Consider the following 15,646-nt stretch of genomic DNA (forward strand, 5'->3'; position numbering starts at 1 on the left):
TTACCGCAAAAATGGAAGAGGCAAGTGGAGAAAGTAATTTACTTGTCTGTTGGCCACAAATGGTTAAAGAAAATTATAATGAATAAGAAGTACACCAGTTTAATTTAAGGACCAAAACATGTATATAGGATTGCAAAATGTATTGGGAAGAGATTTGATGTACCGATTCCATGGCACATGGTTTATTAACTGATATGCAAACGACGCCAGATTCAAAACGTAGACTCTTTCAATTTAAATTATTATACAAAATTCTTGCAACCAATGGAATGTTATACACTGCTCAAACAAATAAAGGTCAACACAATGTAACTCCAAGTCAATCACACTTCTGTGAAATCAAACTGTCCACTTAGGAAGCAACACTGATTGACAATACATTTCACATGCTGTTGTGCAAATGGAATAGACAACAGGTGGAAATTATAGGCAATTAGCAAGACACCCCCAATAAAGGACTGGTTTTGCAGGTGGTGACCACAGACCACTTCTCAGTTCCTATGCTTCCTGGCTGATGTTTTGGTCACTTTTGAATGCTGGCGGTGCTTTCACTCTAGTGGTAGCATGAGACGGAGTCTACAACCCACACAAGTGGCTCAGGTAGTGCAGCTCATCCAGGATGGCACATCAATGCGAGCTGTGGCAAGAAGGTTTGCTGGGTCTGTCAGCGTAGTGTCCAGAGCATGGAGGCGCTACCAGGAGACAGGCCAGTACATCAGGAGACATGGAGGCCGTAGGAGGGCAACAAACCCAGCAGCAGGACTGCTACCTCCGCCTTTGTGCAAGGAGGAGCACTGCCAGAGCCCTGCAAAATGACCTCCAGCAGGCCACAAATGTGCATGTGTCTGCTCAAACGGTCAGAAACAGACTCCATGAGGGTGGTATGAGGGCCCGACGTCCACAGGTGGGGGGTTGTGCTTACAGCCCAACACCGTGCAGGACGTTTGGCATTTGCCAGAGAACACCAAGATTGGCAAATTCGCCACTGGCGCCCTGTGCTCTTCACAGATGAAAGCAGGTTCACACTGAGCACGTGACAGACGTGACAGAGTCTGGAGACGCCGTGGAGAACGTTCTGCTGCCTGCAACATCCTCCAGCATGACCGGTTTGGCGGTGGGTCAGTCATGGTGTGGGGTGGCATTTCTTTGGGGGGCCGCACAGCCCTCCATGTGCTCACCAGAGGTAGCCTGACTGCCATTAGGTACCGAGATGTGATCCTCAGACCCCTTGTGAGACCATATGCTGGTGCGGTTGGCCCTGGTTTCCTCCTAATGCAAGACCTCATGTGGCTGGAGGTGTCAGCAGTTCCTGCAAGAGGAAGGCATTGATGCTATGGACTGGCCCGCCCTGCCTCCCAGACCTGAATCCAATCAAGCACATCTGGGACATCATGTCTCGCTCCATCCACCAACGCCACGTTGCACCACAGACTGTCCAGGAGTTGGCGGATGCTTTAGTCCAGGTCTGGGAGGAGATCCTCAGGAGACCATCCGCCACCTCATCAGGAGCATGCCCAGGCGTTGTAGGGAGGTCATACAGGCACATGGAGGCCACACACACTACTGAGCCTCATTTTGACTTGTTTTATGGACATTACATCAAAGTTGGATCAGCCTGTAGTGTGGTTTTCCACTTTAATTTTGAGGGTGACTCCAAATCCAGACCTCCATGGGTTGATACATTTGATTTCCATTGATAATTTTTGTGTGATTTTGTTGTCAGCACATTCAACTATGTAAAGAAAAAAGTATTTAATATGATTATTTCATTCATTCAGATCTAGGATGTGTTATTTTAGTGTACCCTTTATTTTTTTTGAGCAGTGTATATATGGTGAATACAACCTTCCCAGCTCTGCAGATTTTGCTGCGAAGAGACAGAGTCATTAGATCATTTATTTTGGTACTGTCCATTTAGCTTGTGTTTGGTCACAGATCCAGCAATGGCTGAAGAATTGAAACATTTACCTGGAGCTAACTCTGCAGATAGCACTACTGGGTGATCTGAAAAGTTATAGTCAAATCGATCAATAATATAATAATACTTTTTGCAAAAAAAATTATCTGTAGAAACTATGAGAATAGAAAAGGTTCAGAACTTTTGTGAAACATCACAGCACAGTTGAAAAACCTATGGCAAATAGAAATCCAATATGGATGGTGTTAAGAGATAGATGGGTGGTGTTGAACGGAGCTTAAGGGTGGGACTAATAACAACAACATAACGGTGTCCGTAAAATGTATATAGGTACAGAACTTTTGTGAAACAGCACAGTTAAAAATATATGGCAAATAGAAATCAAACTGGATGGACATCAGAAATAGAGGTTGAGGGTAGATGAAGGTCAGGACAAAAAACTAACAAAATAAAACTATTGTAAAAAAGATTGTGTCCGTAAAATGTATATAGTATGCATAAACTGGGAGTAGAGGCCTAAGTGTTGTTTTTCATTAGTTTACTCCAATTAGGGGATGGGTGGTAGGGTTAGTGGAAAATAATGAAGGAAAATATATTTTATAAAGAGATATATATATACACACACACACACAGTTGAAGTCGGAAGTTTACATACACCTTAGCCAAATACATTTAAATTCAGTTTTTCACAATTCCTGACATTTCATCCTAGTAAAAATTCCCTGTCTTAGGTCAGTTAGGATCACCACTTTATTTTAAGAATGTGAAACGTCAGAATAATAGTAGAGAGAATGATTTATTTCAGCTTTTATTTCTTTCATCACATTCCCAGTGGGTCAGAAGTTTACATACACTCAATTAGTATTTGGTAGCATTGCCTTTAAATTGTTTAACTTGGGTCAAACATTTCGGGTAGCCTTCCACAAGCTTCCCACATTAAGTTGGGTGAAATTTGGCCCATTCCTCATGACAGAGCTTGTGTAACTGAGTCAGGTTTGTAGGCCTCCTTGCTCGCACACGCTTCTTCAGTTCTGCCCACAAATGTTTCTATAGGATTGAGGTCAGGGTTTTGTGATGGCCAGTCCAATACCCTGACTTTGTTGTCCTTAAGCCATTTTGCCACAACTTTGGAAGTATGCTTGGGGTCGTTGTCCATTTGGAAGACCCATTTGCGACCAAGCTTTAACTTCCTGACTGATGTCTTGAGATGTTGCTTCAATACATCCACATAATTTTCCTTCCTCATGATGCCATCTATTTTGTGAAGTGCACCAGTCCCTCCTGCAGCAAAGCACCCCCACAGCATGATGCTGCCACCCCCGTGCTTCACGGTTGGGATGGTGTTCTTCGGGTTGCAAGCTTTCCCCTTTTTCCTCCAAACATAACGATGGTCATTATGGCCAAACAGTTATATTGTTTCATCAGACCAGAGGACATTTCTCCAAAAAGTACGATCTTTGTCCCCATGTGCAGTTGCAAACCGTAGTCTGGCTTTTTTTAATGGCGGTTTTGGAGAAGTGGCTTCTTCCTTGCTGAGCGGCCTTTCACGTTATGTCGATATAGGACTCATTTTACTGTGGATACCTGTTTCCTCCAGCATCTTCACAAGGTCCTTTGCTGTTGTTCTGGGATTGATTTGCACTTTTCGCACCAAAGTACGTTCATCTCTAGGAGACAGAACGCGTCTCCTTCCTGAGCGGTTTGACGGCTGCGTGGTCCCATGGTGTTTATACTTGCGTACTATTGTTTGTACAGATGAACGTGGTACCTTCAGGCGTTTGGAAATTGCTCCCAAGGATGAAGCAGACTTGTCGAGGTCTACAATATTTTTTCTGAGGTCTTGGCTGATTTCTTTTGATTTTCCCATGATGTCAAGCAAAGAGGTACTGAGTTTGAAGGTAGGCCTTGAAATACATCCACATGTACACCTCTAATTGACTCAAATGATGTCAATTAGCCTATCAGAAGCTTCTAAAGCCATGACATCATTTTCTGGAATTTTCCAAGCTGTTTAAAAAGGCACAGTCAACTTAGTGTATGTGAACTTCTGACCCACTGGAATTGTGATACAGTGAATTATAAGCGAAATAATCTGTCTGTAAACAATTGTTGGAAAAATTACTAGTGTCATGCACAAAGTAGAGGTCCTAACCGACTTGCCAAAACTATAGTTTGTTAACAAGAAATGTGTGGAGTGGTTGAAAAATGAGTTTTAATGACTCCAACCTAAGTGTATGTAAACTTCCGACTTCAACTGTATGTATATATATATATATATATATATATATATATATATATATATATATATATATATATATATATACATACATACATACATACATACATACATACATACATACATACAGTGGGGAGAACAAGTATTTGATACACTGCCGATTTTGCAGGTTTTCCTACTTACAAAGCATGTAGAGGTCTGTAATTTGTATCATAGGTACACTTCAACTGTGAGAGACGGAATCTAAAACAAAAATCCAGAAAATCACATTGTATGATTTTTAAGTAATTAATTTGCATTTTATTGCATGACATAAGTATTTGATCACCTACCAACCAGTAAGAATTCCGGCTCTCACAGACCTGTTAGTTTTTCTTTAAGAAGCCCTCCTGTTCTCCACTCATTACCTGTATTAACTGCACCCGTTTGAACTCGTTACCTGTATAAAACACACCTGTCCACACACGCAATCAAACAGACTCCAACCTCTCCACAATGGCCAAGACCAGAGAGCTGTGTAAGGACATCAGGTATAAAATTGTAGACCTGCACAAGGCTGGGATGGGCTACAGGACAATAGGCAAGCAGCTTGGTGAGAAGGCAACAACTGTTGGTGCAATTATTAGAAAATGGAAGAAGTTCAAGATGACGGTCAATCACCCTCGGTCTGGGGCTCCATGCAAGATCTCACCTCATGGGGCATCAATGATCATGAGGAAGGTGAGGGATCAGCCCAGAGCTACACGGCAGGACCTGGTCAATGACCTGAAGAGAGCTGGGACCACAGTCTCAAAGAAAACCATTAGTAACACACTACGCCGTCATGGATTAAAATCCTGCAGCGCACGCAAGGTCCCCCTGCTCAAGCCAGCGCATGTCCAGGCCCATCTGAAGTTTGCCAATGACCATCTGGATGATCCAGAGGAGGAATGGGAGAAGGTCATGTGGTCTGATGAGACAAAAATAGAGCTTTTTGGTCTAAACTCCACTCGCCGTGTTTGGAGGAAGAAGGATGAGTACAACCCCAAGAACACCATCCCAACCGTGAAGTATGGAGGTGGAAACATCATTCTTTGGGGATGCTTTTCTACAAAGGGGACAGGACGACTGCACCGTATTGAGGGGAGGATGGATGGGGCCATGTATCGCAAGATCTTGGCCAACAACCTCCTTCCCTCAGTAAGAGCATTGAAGATGGGTCGTGGCTGGGTCTTCCAGCATGACAACGACCCGAAACACACAGCCAGGGCAACTAAGGAGTGGTTCCGTAAGAAGCATCTCAAGGTCCTGGAGTGGCCTAGCTGTCTCCAGACCTGAACCCAATAGAAAATCTTTGGAGGGAGCTGAAAGTCTGTATTGCCCAGCGACAGCCCCGAAACCTGAAGGATCTGGAGAAGGTCTGTATGGAGGAGTGGGACAAAATCCCTGCTGCAATGTGTGCAAACCTGGTGAAGACCTACAGGAAACGTATGATCTCTGTAATTGCAAACAAAGGTTTCTGTACCAAAAATTATGTTCTGCTTTTCTGATGTATCAAATACTCATGTCATGCAATAAAATGCTAATTAATTACTTAAAAATCATACAATGTGATTTTCTGGATTTTTGTTTTAGATACTGTCTCTCACAGTTGAAGTGTACCTATGATAAAAATTACAGACCTCTACATGCTTTGTAAGTAGGAAAACCTGCAAAATCGGCAGTGTATCAAATACTTGTTCTCCCCACTGTATATATAAAAAAATATATGGGGGATTGGAAATTATGCAGACAATAACATTGATGGAAGCTACAATCTATTTGCAATATTAAAGCTGATCTACCCCCCCAAAAAACAACAAACATGAAAGCTAATAAAATAATTGCCGTTGAACAAATTGTCAGAGAGAATACCGTCGCAAAATAATGGTTTTTATTCATTGATGGAAATACATTTGACCTGTCATGCTCATTGGTCTATAGATTCATTTAATAATATAATAATAATAATAATAATAATAATAATAATAATAAGCCATTTAGCAGACGCTTTTATCCAAAGCGACTTACAGTCATGCGTGCATACATTTTTTGTGTATGGGTGGTCCCGGGGATCGAACCCACTACCTTGGCGTTACAAGCGCCGTGCTCTACCAGCTGAGACCATTTACATAATTTATTGTAATTAAATTTGCCACATCTATTTTTGTTAGTTGTCATGCATCTTATCACAGCATACAGAGCAGAATGTGAAGGCCAGAGCTGCTGCTGAAAGGCTGCTTATCACAGCATACAGAGCAGAATGTGAAGGCCAGAGCTGCTGCTGAAAGGCTGCTGTAGTCAAACGTGCTTTTATAAAGCCCAGTCATTGCGCAACAATTCTAAATGCATGTTAAAAACATTTTTGATGGCTACGATTAAAAAGCGACTATATTTATTTCTCAACTGGCAGTTGAAGTGCGCCTCCTATTAAAAGTGCTACTCACGCGTCACCCACCACTTTGCACTGTGAGCTGGAGGCAGTATTCATTTTGAAAACATACACTTAATTTTTTTTTTTTTTTTTGAAACCTCAACATTTTACTTCATATTATGGAGGCATGTCTTGCTTCAAAGTAGCCTAGACAAATCCAACCATAGAATACGTAGAGGCAGATATCTTCTAAAAAGACTTCCTCATGCATTGAAACCAGCATTTCTCTCTTGTTCTATTGGTTTTCATATCAACGTTCATTGTCCAGAAGCCAAAGGCACAATCCTAGTCATATTAGCAACCCATCCTAGTGGATACATCTTTAGAATCCCCCTCGTTCTACGTTTCTAACGGAGCTCTTCATCTCTGTCACATGATGCCGTTCGCATGATACCATGTTTAGAATGGTGTTTTCCGGTCGAATTGCATTTTAGCAAATGTTTGAAAATGACGTTTTATTGGCTGCTTCATTACAGGAGTTGCATGCAATTACCATAATCTAAAATGTGATTTCTGTCATTCTGAGCACCGTGGGTGGACGCCCTAATGGTTTGCCTTTAAGAGGTCTGGTTTTCTGCAGGCAAAGCCTTGGTTGCCTTTAAGAGGTCTGGTTTTCTGCAGGCAAAGCCCGGGTTGCCTTTAAGAGGTCTGGTTTTCTGCAGGCAAAGCCCGGGTTGCCTTTAAGAGGTCTGGTTTTCTGCAGGCAAAGCCCGGGTTCCCTTTAAGAGGTCTGGTTTTCTGCAGGCAAAGCCCGGGTTCCCTTTAAGAGGTCTGGTTTTCTGCAGGCAAAGCCCGGGTTCCCTTTAAGAGGTCTGGTTTTCTGCAGGCAAAGCCCGGGTTCCCTTTAAGAGGTCTGGTTTTCTGCAGGCAAAGCCCGGGTTCCCTTTAAGAGGTCTGGTTCTCTCTGCCTGCTCTTCACCTCCTGTGGGATTGATTCTCCTCATGATGTGTAGCCTAGTTTTGGTAAAGTAATCAAAATGAGAAGAGGACAAGAGGAAATATAGGCTTAGGTCCTTACTCCTAGAAATATAGGCGGCAGGTAGCTTAGTGGTTAAGAGCGTTGTGCCAGTAACCGAAAGGTTGCTGGTTCTAATCCCCGAGCCGACTAGGTGAAAAATCTGTCGATGTGCCCTTGAGCAAGGCACTTAACCCTAATTGCTCCTGTAAGTCGCTCTGGATAAGAGCGTCTGCTAAATGTGTAAAATGTAAATCTGTTTGGAGTAAATCCATTCAGGAACCAAATCAGGTTAGGGAGTGTAGAACACCGGACTGGTAGGAACCAGGGCATTGTGCCAACCTCAAACGCACCAGAGACTGTTAAACTAAAAGATCACATCCTGGGGGGGCGAACACTCAGCCCAGGAATCAGCACTACCACTCTGAAAAGGCTACATAAAAGCACTGTCAGTTAGCCGACGCATTTCAACCAAAGAGGCCACGTATTATGCTTTGGCCAATAGGCCCACAGCTCTCTGGTTTCTTTTTCTGTGCATCACAAGTCATGACTACTTTCACAGCGAATACTTTCTTGTTACGGGCTTGTAAGTGACTCAGAATAAGAGTGAAAAGCTCCCAGGCTTGGATTCTGTAGAGGTCGAAATTGGCCTAGCTAGCTACTTTCCTTCAACCTCGAAAATGTGGTGACTAAAATCAATCATAAATACAAAGACTAACATACGAAAAGAAAAGCAAATGCATATTTTAGCATAGATTCTTATACTCCACCTCAGGTCAGACAGTAGGTCAAGCCAGCTCACGGCTCTCTCTGGGGTTTGGTGCTGCCTTCCAGACCCGAGTAGTGACTCCTCTCAGTCTCCCCACCTGAACGGTCTGATGTTTTACTCTCTCATTAATGAACATTAGTTTCCTGTGTGTCTATTTCTCCTGAGTCTTCACATGTCTCTGAAGGATGGTTGAACCTGCCTGGAGTGGTCTGTCTGGGTGACAGGCTCTGTGGACGGCTCCTTTAGAGATGACTGGGCAGGCAGCCTGATAATGAGTGAACGCTGCCTGGCCCTGGACTTCACAGGCAGGGTTAGGGCTAGCCCCTCACTATTAATTAGAACCACATGCAGCCATTACCTCAGCTGCAACCTGCCATCCGCATCAGGGAAACACCCGTTCAAATTAATTCACAGGCAGGGAGGCGGGGAGGGAGGGAGGGAGAAGGGATGGAGGGAGTGAGAAGGGACGAGGGAGTGAGAAGGGACGAGGGAGGGAGTGAGAAGGGACGAGGGAGTGAGAAGGGACGAGGGAGTGAGAAGGGACGAGGGAGTGAGAAGGGACGAGGGAGTGAGAAGGGACGAGGGAGGGAGAAGGGACGAGGGAGGGAGAAGGGACGAGGGAGTGAGAAGGGACGAGGGAGGGAGTGAGAAGGGACGAGGGAGGGAGTGAGAAGGGACGAGGGAGTGAGAAGGGACGAGGGAGTGAGAAGGGACGAGGAGGGAGTGAGAAGGGACGAGGGAGGGAGTGAGAAGGGACGAGGGAGGGAGTGAGAAGGGACGAGGGAGGGAGTGAGAAGGGACGAGGGAGGGAGTGAGAAGGGACGAGGGAGTGAGAAGGGACGAGGGAGTGAGAAGGGACGAGGGAGTGAGAAGGGACGAGGGAGTGAGAAGGGACGAGGGAGTGAGAAGGGACGAGGGAGTGAGAAGGGACGAGGGAGGGAGTGAGAAGGGACGAGGAGGGAGTGAGAAGGGACGAGGGAGTGAGAAGGGACGAGGGAGGGAGTGAGAAGGGACGAGGGAGGGAGTGAGAAGGGACGAGGGAGTGAGGGACAGAGGCAGGAAGTGAGGGAGCGAGGCAGGGATAGAGGAGGGAGGCAGAGAGGGACAGAGGGAGGGAGGGAGGGAGGGATAGAGGGAGGGAGGGAGGGAGGAGGGATGAGGGATAGAGGAGGGAGGCAGAGAGGGTTGGGAGGGAGGAGGGTTGGGAGGGAGGGAGGATGGAGGGAGGATCCCACCACCAGCAGTGATTGTGGGTAGAAGCCAATCATGATTGAGCAGCAAGAAAGACACTGCTATCAGAAAGGCTTTATGGTAGTCTAGATAAAATGTCCTGTGCTTGACTACATTTTACATTTTAGTCATTTAGCAGACGCTCTTATCCAGAGCAACTTACAAAGTTAGTGAATGCATACATATTTTTTTTATTTTTTTTCTATACTGGCCCCACGTATTTCACACACATTCCATATCTTGTAGCCCGTCTCTACATGAGAGACACTCCGGCTGTTAGTGTCAGAATCGCCCCTAGCACAGGGATCATCAACTAGATTCAGCTGCAGGATTATATTTTCTTGGGAGGATGTTCAGGGGGCCGGAACATAATTACAAATAATTTGTATACTGCAAATTGACCGCAAGAAGCCCAAACAGACATAACGTTTGACTAAAACATAAATTCCAAACCTTGCTTACATTTGTATACGATAATTGAGTGTGCAGAACATTATGAACACCTGCTCTTTCCATGACAAACTGACCAGTTGGATCAGGGTGAACTCTTTTTCAAAGCCTTCAGACGTTAATATTAATTATCCTAAAATCATATTTGTCAAACATGACTGCCATATAGCATATATACAGTGGGGAGAACAAGTATTGGATAACCTGCAAAATCGGCAGTGTTTCCTACTTACAAAGCATGTAGAGGTCTGTAATTTTTATCATAGGTACACTTCAACTGTGAGAGACGGAATCTAAAACAAAAATCCAGAAAATCACATTGTATGATTTTTAAGTAATTAATTTGCATTTTATTGCATGACATAAGTATTTGATACATCAGAAAAGCAGAACTTAATATTTGGTACAGAAACCTTTGTTTGCAATTACAGAGATCATACGTTTCCTGTAGGTCTTGACCAGGTTTGCACACACTGCAGCAGGGATTTTGGCCCACTCCTCCATACAGACCTTCTCCAGATCCTTCAGGTTTCAGGGCTGTCGCTGGGCAATACGGACTTTCAGCTCCCTCCAAAGATTTTCTATTGGGTTCAGGTCTGGAGACTGGCTAGGCCACTCCAGGACCTTGAGATGCTTCTTACGGAGCCACTCAGTTGCCCTGGCTTTGTGTTTCGGGTCGTTGTCATGCTGGAAGACCCAGCCACGACCCATCTTCAATGCTCTTACTAAGGGAAGGAGGTTGTTGGCCAAGATCTCACGATACATGGCCCCATCCATCCTCCCCTCAATAAGGTGCAGTCGTCCTGTCCCCTTTGCAGAAAAGCATCCCCAAAGAATGATGTTTCCACCTCCATGCTTCACGGTTGGGATGGTGTTCTTGGGTTTGTACTCATCCTTCTTCTTCCTCCAAACACGGCGAGTGGAGTTTAGACCAAATGCCCCACGAGGTGAGATCTTGCATGGAGCACCAGACCGAGGGTGATTGACCGTCATCTTGAACTTCTTCCATTTTCTAATAATTGCACCAACAGTTGTTGCCTTCTCACCAAGCTGCTTGCCTATTGTCCTGTAGCCCATCCCAGCCTTGTGCAGGTCTACAATTTTATCCTTGATGTCCTTACACAGCTCTCTGGTCTTGGCCATTGTGGAGAGGTTGGAGTCTGTTTGATTGAGTGTGTGGCCAGGTGTCTTTTATACAGGTAACGAGTTCAAACAGGTGCAGTTAATACAGGTAATGAGTGGAGAACAGGAGGTCTTCTTAAAGAAAAACTAACAGGTCTGTGAGAGCCGGAATTCTTACTGGTTGGTAGGTGATCAAATACTTATGTCATGCAATAAAATGCAAATTAATTACTTAAAACCATACAATGTGATTTACTGGATTTTTGTTTTAGATTCCGTCTCTCACAGTTGAAGTGTACCTATGATAAAAATTACAGACCTCTACATGCTTTGTAAGTAGGAAAACCTGCAAAATCGGCAGTGTATCAAATACTTGTTCTCCCCACTGTGTGTGTGTGTGTATATATAATACACAAACACACAGTGGGGGAAAAAAGTATTTAGTCAGCCACCAACTGTGCAAGTTCTCCCACTTAAAAAGATGAGAGAGGCCTGTAATTTTCATCATAGGTACACATCAACTATGACAGACAAATTGAGAATTTTTTTCTCCAGAAAATCACATTGTAGGATTTTTAATGAATTTATTTGCAAATGATGGTGGAAAATAAGTTATTGACCAAATTCAATACATTTGAAAACATTTCTAACAACCTGTTTTTGCCTCATCATTAAGGGGGATTGATGAGGGGGAAAAAAAAAAAATTTAATCCATTTTAGAATAAGGCTGTAACGTAACAAAATGTTGAAAAAGTCAAGGGGTCTGAATACTTTCCGGATGCGCTGTATGTGATCATATACAAAACGTAAGCAAGGTTTGAAATGATGTTTTAGTCATTGGTTATATCTGTTTGGGCGTCTTGCGGTCTATTTGCTGTAGGCTATACAAATTCAATGTAACTATGCTCCGGCCCCCTGACCATCCGCTCAAGAAAGAAATACATCAAAATCGGCCTGTGGCTGAATCTAGTTGATGATCCCTGCCATAGTATCAATCAATTTCAATCAATTTTATTTTATATAGCCCTTCTTACATCAGCTAATATCTCGAAGTGCTGTACAGAAACCCAGCCTAAAACCCCAAACAGCTAGTAATGCAGGTGTAGAAGCACGGTGGCTAGGAAAAACTCCCTAGAAAGGCGAAAACCTAGGAAGAAACCTAGAGAGGAACCAGGCTATGAGGGGTGGCCAGTCCTCTTCTGGCTGTGCCGGGTGGAGATTATAACAGAACCATGCTAAGATGTTCAAAAATGTTCATAAGTGACAAGCATGGTCAAATAATAATCAGGAATAAATCTCAGTTGGCTTTTCATAGCCGATCATTAAGAGTTGAAAACAGCAGGTCTGGGACAGGTAGGGGTTCCATAACCGCAGGCAGAACAGTTGAAACTGGAATAGCAGCAAGGCCAGGCGGACTGGGGACAGCAAGGAGTCACCACGGCCGGTAGTCCCGACGTATGGTCCTAGGTATCAATACAAACACTGTTTCTAAGATGAAACTCTGACCATATTTCAGTATTTGGGTTTATATTTTATGGATTTATTATAGCCAGATTACAGTACTTCACATTGCCAAAACCGTATCATCCCTCAATAACTTCTAATGAAGACTGGGGGTCAGCCTGATGAACCAAACTACCCAATAATCCCCTCCATGAAGACTGGGGGTCAGCCTGATGAACCAAACTACCCAATAATCCCCTCCATGACGACTGGGGGTCAGCCCTGATGAACCAAACTACCCAATAATCCCCTCCATGAAGACTGGGGGTCAGCCTGATGAACCAAACTACCCAATAATCCCCTCCATGACGACTGGGGGTCAGCCTGATGAACCAAACTACCCAATAATCCCCTCCATGACGACTGGGGGTCAGCCTGATGAACCAAACTACCCAATAATCCCCTCCATGAAGACTGGGGGTCAGCCTGATGAACCAAACTACCCAATAATCCCCTCCATGAAGACTGGGGGTCAGCCTGATGAACCAAACTACCCAATAATCCCCTCCATGAAGACTGGGGGTCAGCCTGATGAACCAAACTACCCAATAATCCCCTCCATGAAGACTGGGGGTCAGCCTGATGAACCAAACTACCCAATAATCCCCTCCATGAAGACTGGGGGTCAGCCTGATGAACCAAACTACCCAATAATCCCCTCCATGAAGACTGGGGGTCAGCCTGATGAACCAAACTACCCAATAATCCCCTCCATGAAGACTGGGGGTCAGCCTGATGAACCAAACTACCCAATAATCCCCTCCATGAAGACTGGGGGTCAGCCTGATGAACCAAACTACCCAATAATCCCCTCCATGAAGACTGGGGTCAGCCTGATGAACCAAACTACCCAATAATCCCCTCCATGAAGACTGGGGGTCAGCCTGATGAACCAAACTACCCAATAATCCCCTCCATGAAGACTGGGGGTCAGCCTGATGAACCAAACTACCCAATAATCCCCTCCATGAAGACTGGGGGTCAGCCTGATGAACCAAACTACCCAATAATCCCCTCCATGAAGACTGGGGGTCAGCCTGATGAACCAAACTACCCAATAATCCCCTCCATGAAGACTGGGGTCAGCCTGATGAACCAAACTACCCAATAATCCCCTCCATGAAGACTGGGGGTCAGCCTGATGAACCAAACTACCCAATAATCCCCTCCCATGAAGACTGGGGGTCAGCCTGATGAACCAAACTACCCAATAATCCCCTCCATGAAGACTGGGGGTCAGCCTGATGAACCAAACTACCCAATAATCCCCTCCATGAAGACTGGGGGTCAGCCTGATGAACCAAACTACCCAATAATCCCCTCCATGAAGACTGGGGGTCAGCCTGATGAACCAAACTACCCAATAATCCCCTCCATGAAGACTGGGGGTCAGCCTGATGAACCAAACTACCCAATAATCCCCTCCATGAAGACTGGGGTCAGCCTGATGAACCAAACTACCCAATAATCCCCTCCATGAAGACTGGGGTCAGCCTGATGAACCAAACTACCCAATAATCCCCTCCATGAAGACTGGGGGTCAGCCTGATGAACCAAACTACCCAATAATCCCCTCCATGTAGCCTAACTCTCACACACACATAATCAAACATGTTTTTTCTTGTTTACCGAGTATATTATGTACAATTATAATGAATATGTTTTGTTTAACTGATTGAACAAACTTTCTTTTTGTATTATATTTGTGGTGTGGTTTTCATATCAGCCCTTTTGGGTTTCTAACCTCACCTGCACAACATTTTTACCAGTTTATATCTGTACTGTTTTGTCTTTCACTTCACTTCTTTTCTTTGGTGCAAATTTAAAACCTCAAATGTAAGTACTCAGGCTTGTGTTTTATGGATTTAACTATGGCTATATTACAGTACTTTTTAGGAAACCAAAGAGAAACATGCCCTCTAATGTAGGCTAGAACATGAAGACTCCATCTAACCCCAACCCTTGATCACTAAGACTCCATCTAACCCCAACCCTTGATCACTAAGACTCCATCTAACCCCAACCCTAGATCACAGACTTGCCTCCATCTCCAACCGTGTTTACATTATGTCAGAAAATATTAAAGCGCCAGGGGATCAGAGAAGACTGATTGTGATGTAAATACAGCCAATCAGTTCTGTTTGAACAGAGACACCAAAATGAGTCAACAGAACAGAGGGGACAGACAGGAAAGGAGAGACAGGCAATGGGCAGCAGCTACCTGCTCCTGTAACTCCTGTAGCAAAGTGAGTCACATTAGGATCTGTAAAAGGAATTACAGAGCTTTGGAGACCCCAGAGAGGAGGAGAGGAAATAGCTGAGAGGGATGAGGGGAAAATAAGGAACGTACGTCGTCTCTATTTGAGTCCTGACCGGAGCTGAGGCAGAGAGAGGAGAGGGTCTTGCTGCTAGTCTCAGGTCTAGGTACACTCCTCATAGCCTTTGTACTAACATGCCATCTCCTTGTCACTTCATTTATTTGGCTCGACAATGACAGCAACGGGGTTGGGAAGAGCAAAAAACAGATCTGGGACCAGGCTATACTCCTCAGTCCTCACCATAGCAAACTCATTGGCAAGGCCAATCTATCTATGAGCAAGATTAAGCCCGTTGCCATTGGTGAACGGCCTATTTACAGACGAGGCTGGTGAACTTGAAAATGATCCAGTTCTTCCATGGCCTGCATACTCACCAGACGTCACCCATCGAGCATGTTTTGGATGCTCTGCGTCAACGTGTACGACAGCGTGTTCCAGTTCCCGCCAATATCCAGCCACTTCGCACAGCCATTGAAGAGGAGTGGGACAACATTTCCACAGGCCACAATCAACAGCCTGATCAACTCTATGCAAAACAGATGTGTTGTGCTGCATGAAGCAAATGGTCAAACCAGATACTGACTGGTTCTGATCCACGGCCCTACTTTTAATTTTTTAAGGTATCTGTGACCAACAGATGCTTATCTGTATTCCCAGTCATGTGAAATCTGTATACAGTGCATTCGGAAAGTA

General features: G+C 44.5%; 1 protein-coding gene across 2 annotated transcripts in view; it reads right to left on the reverse strand.

Moving 5' to 3' along the window:
- Positions 1-15,646, reverse strand: part of LOC121537621 (tyrosine-protein kinase RYK) — a 146,339-nt gene that overhangs the window by 120,491 nt on the left and 10,202 nt on the right. The window lies entirely within an intron of this gene.

Source organism: Coregonus clupeaformis, chromosome 11 (genome assembly GCF_020615455.1).
Source record: "Coregonus clupeaformis isolate EN_2021a chromosome 11, ASM2061545v1, whole genome shotgun sequence".
Classification (NCBI taxonomy): Eukaryota; Metazoa; Chordata; class Actinopteri; order Salmoniformes; family Salmonidae; genus Coregonus; species Coregonus clupeaformis.